Source organism: Pristiophorus japonicus, chromosome 20, assembly GCF_044704955.1.
Source record: "Pristiophorus japonicus isolate sPriJap1 chromosome 20, sPriJap1.hap1, whole genome shotgun sequence".
Classification (NCBI taxonomy): domain Eukaryota; kingdom Metazoa; phylum Chordata; class Chondrichthyes; family Pristiophoridae; genus Pristiophorus; species Pristiophorus japonicus.
Window position 1 is genome coordinate 79,807,316 of NC_091996.1, and position 8,667 is coordinate 79,815,982.

Consider the following 8,667-nt stretch of genomic DNA (forward strand, 5'->3'; position numbering starts at 1 on the left):
CTTTCCATATCCCTTGACTTGGTTATCATTCAAATATTCATCTACCTCCACCTTAAATATATTCAATGGCCCACCCGCCAGAGCTCTCTGGGTACAAGAGTTCCAAAGATTCATGACCATCTGAGAGAATAAATTCATCCTCATTACCATTTTAAATGGGCAACCCCTTATTCTGGAACTATGCCTCCGGGTTCGAGATTCCCCCTCGAGTGGAAACGTCCTAACTGCATCATCCGTGTCAAGCCCCCTCAGAATGTTATAATTTGCAGTAAGATCACATCTCATTCCTCCAAACGCCAATGAGTATATGCCCAACCAGCTCAATATTTCTTCATAAGGCAACCCCTTCATCTCAGCAATCAACCTCATGCACCTCCACTGAAATGCCTCCAATGCAATATATCCCTCCTTAAATAAGGAGACCAACCTGCACGCAATACTCCAGGTGTGGTCTCACCAACGCCCTGTACAGTTGTAGCAGGACTTCCCTACTTTTATACTCCATCCCCCTTGCAATAAAGACTAACATTCCATTTGCTTTCCTGCATGCTATGTTTTTTCCATGCATATTAACCCCCAGATCTTAACCTATCTATATAGTTTTGCATATTATTTGCATCCTCCTCACAACTTTTTTTCCCACCTATCTTTGTATCCTCAGCAAATTTGGCTACAGTACACCCGGTCCATTCATCAAAGTCATTTATATAGCTGGTAAATAATTGAGGACAAACACTGATCTCTGTGGCACCCCTCCAGTTACAGTTTGCCACCTCTCTGTTATTTGTTAGTTAACCAATCGTCTATCCATGCTAATATATGACCCCCAACCCCCGATCACTTATCATGTGCAGTAACCTTCTATGTGGCAGCTTATCGCATGTTCCCTGGAAATCCAAATACATTGCATCTACTTGTTCCCCGTTAACCACCCTGCTCGTTGCATCCTCAAAGAACTCTATAGCAAATTTGTCAAACACGATTTCACTTTTATAAAACCATGCTGACTCTGCTTGATTGTATTATGATTCTCTAAATGGCCTGATACTATTGGATTCCAGCATAACTGATCTATAGTTTACCGCTTTCTGTCTTCCTCCTTTATTTAATAGGGCCGTTACATTTGCCGTTAAAATCGGGGATGCTCAAGGGGCCAGTATGAGGAGCGCAGATATCTTGGGGAGTTGTGGGGCTGGAGGAAATGACAGAGATAGGGAGGAGCGCCACCATGGAGGGGTTTGAGAAATTAAGGAATGTAATTTTTAAATCAAGGCATTGCTTAAGCAGGAAACAGTGTCGGTCAGTGAGCACAGTGGTGATGGGTGAATGAGACTTATTCTGTGTTAGGACATGGGCAGCAGAGTCTTGGATGACCTCACGTTTACATAAGGTACACCGTGGAAGGCCAGCCACGGCAAGTCTAGAGGTAACAAATGCATGGATGAGGATTTCAGCAGCAGATGACCTGAAGCAGGAGCAGGGTCAGGTGATGTTATGGAGCTGGAAATAGGCAGTCTTAGTGATGCCACGGATATGTGGTCAGAAGCTCACCTCAGGGTCCAATATTGCACCAAGGTTGCAAACAGTTTGGTTCAGCCTCAGACATGTGGCAGGGAAAGGGAAGGAGTCGGTGGCTGCGAAATGCACAAGGTTCCACAAAAGAGACTGTTAGCTAAAATGAGTGAAATTGAAGGCAAATTATTGGAGTGGTTAGAAGATTGTTTAGATGGTCGAAGACAGGGAGTAGGGATAATGTGAATATATTCGAATTGGAATGTCGAACTAGTGGTGTCCCACAAGGATCTGTGCTGGAGGATCAACTATACACTCTATTTATTAATGACATGGACAACATTACAGAGAGCCAAATATCTAAGTTTGCCGATGGTACAAAGTATGTCGTGTATATATAGTAAGTAGTGTAGATATAGGCACAACATTACAAAGATAAATTGATAGATTAAGTGAGCGAACAAGGCTGTGGCAGATGGATTATAAAACACACAAGCGTGACTTCATCCATTTTGAACCTGAGAGAAATAGATCGAGTATTTTTTGAGTGGTATAAAGCTGGGAGCCGTGGGTAGATTTCGGGGCCCATGTACATACACTAAAATATAGTAGTCAGGTGCAAAATATATTCACAAAGGCTAAAATAATTTTAGTCTTTAGATCTACAGTGCTGGAATATAAAGAAGAGAATGTATTACTAAACTATAAAAAGCCCTGATTACATCATATCTGCAGTATTGTGCACAGTTCTGGGCACCGCACCTTAGAAATGATATATTGGCCGTGGAGAATGTTACCAGGGCTCCGTGTTAAACTGTGAGGATAGATTAAATAAACTAGGCTTCTGGTCCTTGGAATACAGCAGGTTAGGGAGCGATTTCATTGGGTGTATTGGACTTGGAAAGGAATTGAAGGGTAGATGGAGAGACACACTTTCCGCTGGCGGAGGACTCTAAGACAAGGGAACACAACCTTAAAATCCCAATCTGGCCATTCGGGAGAAACGTTGGGAAACACTTCTTCACTCAAAGGGTGGTAGAAGTGAGGAGCTCTCTCCCACAAAATGCAGCAGATGCTATCTCAATGAATTATTTTAAATCTGAGGTAGATGAAGGTTTTCTTGCCAAGGGTATTACAGGATATGGAGCCAAGGCGTGAGGACACAGATCAGCCACAATCTCATTGACTGGAGGAATAGGCTCGAGGGGTTGATACATATTAATGCTTGGGGGTCACCAGACACCAGAGGGCGCCGCAGTCGGAGGTCATGGGGGTTTACACATGTGGCATGCGTGCTTGGTCATCTGTTTCTAAGCTGGGTGTCTTTGTCACGCAGACACTCTCGGGCTGGAATAAAGATGGATCAGGTTGCACCTGAGTGAGTTTACAGCAACAAGACTCTTGAGTCATTACAATTGGCGACGAGGTAATTTAAGACCCTTCGCACGCACAACGGGCACATTGGAAATCCTGGAGAGATTTGTGAAGGGTGAGGATTGGACGGATTTTGTCGACCGCCTGGATCAGTATTTTGTGGCCAACGGCATGGAGGCAGAGACCTACACAGTTAAGCACAGGGCAGTTCTCCTCACCGTTTGTGGTCTGAAAATTTACGGCCTCAGAAAGAATCTTCTCTCGCCTATACTTTCGGTGGAAAAAGTGTATGAAGAATTGTGTACGTTGGTGGGTAACCATCTGAAGCCACAGAGGGGATCATCACATCACGCTACCGTTTCTACACACATGTTCGTGCTGAGGGTGAGGATGTGTTGGGATTAATTGCCGACCTGCGACGTCTTGCTGAGCCGTGTAAGTTCAGGAACATGCTGGAAGACATGCTGCGTGATGTCTTCGTGCTGGGCATCAGCCATGATGCGATCCTCAGGAAGCTGTTGGCTGCAGAGACGCTGGATTTGAAAAAGGCCATCGCGACTGCCCAGGCTTGCATGACGACGGATGATAATTTGAGGCAGATATTATCGATGAGTCAGAGTTCCACGGCAAGTACTGTAAACAAGATGGCGCCGTTTTCGGACAGAGCTGCTTACACGAAACCTGCCGCTGCTCAGAGCCCGCCAACTGCTTCGAACCAGATTTCACCCTGTTGGCATTGTGGGGGCAATCATCAGCATCATCAGTGTGAGTTTAGACAATATTCATCAAATGAATGTTCGAAAGTGGGGCATCTTCACAGGATGTGTCAGTTTCCCCTCTTTATGCTCTGCAGATAAAGGCAGCATTAGACAACAAACTCATTTCTCCTCCACTGGTTTGTAACAGGTAACTGTCGGTTGAGCTCACGATTTGACAACTAGACTTGTTGATCAAGCCTCATTGACAAAGGCAACAAAACTGCCCACCAGCACCAGGTGTCTCTCACTTGTTGATCCCAAATTTTCAGCAGCTGGGACAACATGAATTCAGATCCACCGAGATTTGAACTTGAATCACTGGATTCAGAATCCAAAGTGCTGACCATTACACCATGGAACCAACCATGGCAAAAAATTGGAAACATTTCCCAAAACAACAAAACCATCTCCAACATTACACTTTGGCTCGGCCTTTTCTCATCCACACCGTCAGTTTCCCCACTTTACGCTCTGCTAATTATCGATGCAGAGCAATTCACACAGATACCGTCGAGGCTATGGGTTCTCAAGTAGCTGTTTCTGTTTCACACTGTTCATCACAGCTTGTACTTCAGTCTTGCCAGGTAAAAAGTGCGTTGGCATTGCAATGCATTAATGTAAAATGCTTGGCATGAAAAGAAAATGCAACGTTTTGTCGAGTGCATATTCATCCTGCTGATTGCATATTGCACAGATAATCTCAGCACACACTGTGCAGGCAAAAGCAGCATTAGACGACAAACTGATTTCTCCTCCGCTGACTTGTAACAGGTGTAGGGGGTGGTCTCGGAGGTCACGTTCACCTCTGACCTTCTGAGCGGTTCGAATTGCTCCCATTCCCTGAGTTCTCGACTTTGGATTTTTTGGGGATGTGACAAAGTGCAAGAGACAACTGGTTTGGTGCAAGAAACTTTAATTTTATTCAGGAAAGATAAGTACAATGTCAAAACATACAATCTCTAGAATAAGGAACACTTTATTACACATGCAAAAGGGGTTACAGAAAATAATACACCTCCCTCCTCCCAATACCTAAATCTGACTCGGTTAAACTCTAGGGCAACGGGGATAATGCTCACCAATCCTCTTATTGACAGTTAGCGGTGGATCACGGTTTCAGGGTTCGCTGGACTCTGTAGGTTCTGCTTGTCGAACCCCGAACATCGTGGAAGATTTCTTACTGCATAGTCTTCAGTTGGGTGGAGTCCGCTGATGCAGTAGGGCATGTTTTGGATTTATGGGGTGAGTATCCACTTTGCTCTGGTAGGAGTGGGTTGTAAAGTTCCTTTCGGTAATGTTTTACCAGTTGGCTGCTCAGGGATAGCTTGTAGAGTGAAAACAGCTTGCGAATATTCGGGTTTTCGTCGAGTTGACTTCAGTTTGGAAGTCGTTGTTCACAGTGGCTCAATATTGCCAATTTGGTTGCTGGTAATATCTTGTTGGTTGTTTCTTGAGCCTCTTGCTGCCGCGGCATGCTTGGTGTCCTGGTTGTTAAAAATAAGATAACATAAGAATTAGAAACAGGAGTAGGCCATCTAGCCCCTTGAGCCTGCTCCGCCATTCAAAAAGAACATGGCTGATCTGTTTGCGATGCTGTCTTGGTCAATGTTCTGAAGATACCAGGTTAATGAAAGCTGGTGTGCTGATCTTGAAGTCTGCCAGGTCTGAAGTATATGAAGCTGGTGTAGGAGCAAAGGTGGCTACTTCACTGTAAAACAGGGCCTCAATTATACCTTGAGAGCCTTGCGAATGTGCGCGCCAAATCAAACCCAATTCTTTGTCTTAATTTTGGATTGGTAATTCTTTGTTGGATTTTGGCGGGCTCGTTAACAGTAACGTGTTTTAGGATGTGTCGATCGGTTGAATTCGAATCGTAATTATATGAATTATATTCGGTGTTTACGTTGTCTGCCTAGGCCTGGGTTTTCCATGCAGGCCGGAAGGTGATTAACATTATGCATGTGTGGATGGGTTTCATTCTTGGAGCTATCGCTGGCTATCTCTGGGTCAATTGTTGCTATGTTAATGTCTCCTCGGGAGCAGAGTTTTGGAGTTTACACAGTTCCGCATACAATTTGTTTTAGCTCGAATATCCCAGACAGCTCCAATACCCAAAGACTGGTCTTTTAAGAGATTACTGTTCCCCTGGAACATTTGCAGTCCTTTTCCCTTGCAGACTCATGCAACCTTTAAAATCCCAAAGTTCATTTTAAGCGATTCCAAAATGAGCCTTCCTTAGAGTTTCTTTGTACAGAGGGGGAATCTGTGAATTTTGAGAGAACTCGAGTTTTACACAGGTAACTGACGGTTGAGCACACGATTTGACAACGAGACTTGTAGATCAAGCAACAATGACAAAGGCAACAAAACTGCCCACCAGCACCAGGTGTCTTTCATTTGTTTGTCTCAAAATTTCAGCAGCTGGGACAACAAGATCTGAACTCGGATCACTGTATTCAGAGGCTAGAGTGCTGAACATTACACCATGGAACTGACCATACCAAAGTCTTTGAAACAGTTCTCAAAAAGAACAAAATCATCTCCAACATTACACTTTGGCTCGGCCTTTTCTCATCCACAGCGTCAGTTTCCCCTCTTTAGGCTCTGCTAAATATCGATTTAGAGCAATTCACACAGATGCCGTCAGGTTTCTGGTCAATAGTGACCCCCAGGATGTTGATGGTGCGGGGTTCGGTGATGGCAATGACGTTGATAGCCGGGCCTGCTTAAGTTGCATGTTCCTGTCACTGATTGCTGCCAGGCTCCTGTTGGCTCCGCCCCGTGGGTTTATCTCGAACTTTAAACCACGAAACAGGTTCTCCTGAATTCCAAGGTGTGTACGGAAATCAACCACCAAAAGTCCTGTCATTAACCACAGGGGTTCCGGCAATTTTCTGATCGCAAAGCACTTTCAGTCCTTGTCCTTGTCCAGAAAATTGCAGAGGCGGAAAATGGGGAGCTTAATGACATTGAAAGGAGAACATTGTTGTTTGGTGCAGTTCCGTTCAGAGAAATGTTTCTAAAAGGAACTTTTTGCAGAGAGAGGGATTGAGCATTTCAGCTTGTTGCTGAACACTTCTCTCTGGGCACTGAGCTAAGCAGTAGTTTCTGTAGTGTAGTGGTTATCACGTTTGTCTCACATGCGAAATGACCTTAGTTTGATCCCAGGCAGAAATATTGTTTTTGAAACAAAAACTTGTGTGCGATAAAATTGAACAAAAGCAGTCCGGGTCACATTGTCGCATGATGCAAGCAACCTCGGACCCGGGCCAAAGCTCCCCGTACACCGAGCACACGCTCAGGAAAACCCCGGAGGAGAGGATATCCCGGGCACTGGGCTTTCCAGCAGCACTGGGCTTTCCAGCAACACTGAACAAGCGCCCGGTCTGAAACTTTCCAGAGCAATAACTTGCAACTGGCGCATTCACCAGTCAGGATGGCCGAGCGGTCTAAGGTGCTGCGTTCAGGTTACAGTTTCCTCTTGAGGCATGGGTTTGAAACCCACTCCTACCATTAATTGTATTTAATTACAAACTCATTTGTTTTGACACCACTCTGAAGTGCATTGGGACATCCATCTAACTTCATAAAATTATTCCACTTCAATTCCAAACGGTAATATCAAAGTTACTTCAGAAACAGCCTCGATCCCGGGTGGCTGTCGCGAAAGCAATGGTTTTGTGAAGTATTGAAAGGTGCCCTCGAAATATCTGGCACTGCTAATTTAAAAACACGGTTATAAGTTGTTTCAGTGCAAAAGAAGGCAGGCTCGAAGGGCCAAATGTCCGACTCCTGCTCCTGGTTCTTGTGTTCTTATGCAGAGCACAGAACAAATGATTAAATTATCAACTCTCCCTCAGTTCGCATTTCTTTCATTGTGCAAAAGAAGATTATGGGTTCATCAATAATGTTTTCCCGTGAAAACAACATAAGATTTAAGGAAAATTAATCACCCAACGTGGGGCTCGAACCCACGAGCGTGAGATTAAGAGTCTCATGCTCTACCGACTGAGCTAGCCGGGCTTCTCAACAGCTATCCTGTCAATCCCCTTCAGAATATTGTCCGTTTCAATGAGATCACCTCTCTTTCTTCTGAACTCCAGAGAGTATTGGCATATTCTACACAATCTCTCATCATAGGACAGTCCTCACATCCCAGGAATCAATCTGGTGAACCTCCGTTGCACCACCTCCAAGGCAAGTGTATCCTTCCTCAGATAAGGAGACCAAAACTGTGCGCAGTACTCCAGGTGTGGTCTCACCAGAGCCCTGTACAATTGCAGCAAGACTTCCTTACTCTTGTACTATGGGCTATTTATTAGGTACTATGGGCTGAATATCCTGTTTTTCTGCTGATTCTACGGTTGTATAAAAATTTATTAAAATTTGACAGTCACTTATTTGTATTTCCTTCAGTGTGCAACACATGTGGGTGGATTAATGATGATTGAAACAATTATTCAGTATCTCACAGACTTCAATTATTTTTGTCAACTTGCTCTGTAAAAATGCTTTCTGTGACCGAGAATCAAACCCAGACCACGGCAGTGAGAGCACCAGACCCGAAACCACTAGACTACCAGGGAACACTGCTTACAGACGCTGCGATAGCTTTAAATATAGTCAGCTTACAATCACAGCTGAGAATTGTGCGGTGACACGGCGTGTAACTGGATTTGCTGGGAGCAGCGTGGAGGCCCCGACCTGCGTGAGAACACCAGCGGCAGGTCGGGGCCATAAAAGGAGCGGTGAGCGGCGGCCTGGGAGCAGCGTGGTGGTGTACCACGGCAAGGTACAGCGCGAGCTGGTGCAGGAGGGCGACGGCAGCGAAGAGTGATGTCATCAAAGTCCAGGTCGGTGATTGGAGCGTGGGCAGGTACAGCAGGAGCAGTGAGAGACTGTGGAGGGATGTGATCGGGGCCCAGGGGTGGTGTGAGTTCAGGGCCAGGGGCCCAGGGACAGCACGGGCCAGCCCACACTGCGATATGTGTGTACACCAGATCCGTGCAGCAGAGCTGGTCTC

At 45.3% G+C, this 8,667-nt stretch overlaps 1 non-coding gene across 1 annotated transcript; it reads right to left on the bottom strand.

The window, feature by feature from the left end:
• Positions 1-7,594: 7,594 nt before the first annotated feature.
• trnak-cuu (transfer RNA lysine (anticodon CUU)) lies at positions 7,595-7,667 on the bottom strand. The gene has a single exon. It is a non-coding gene; the product is annotated as a tRNA-Lys (tRNA).
• Positions 7,668-8,667: the final 1,000 nt, after the last annotated feature.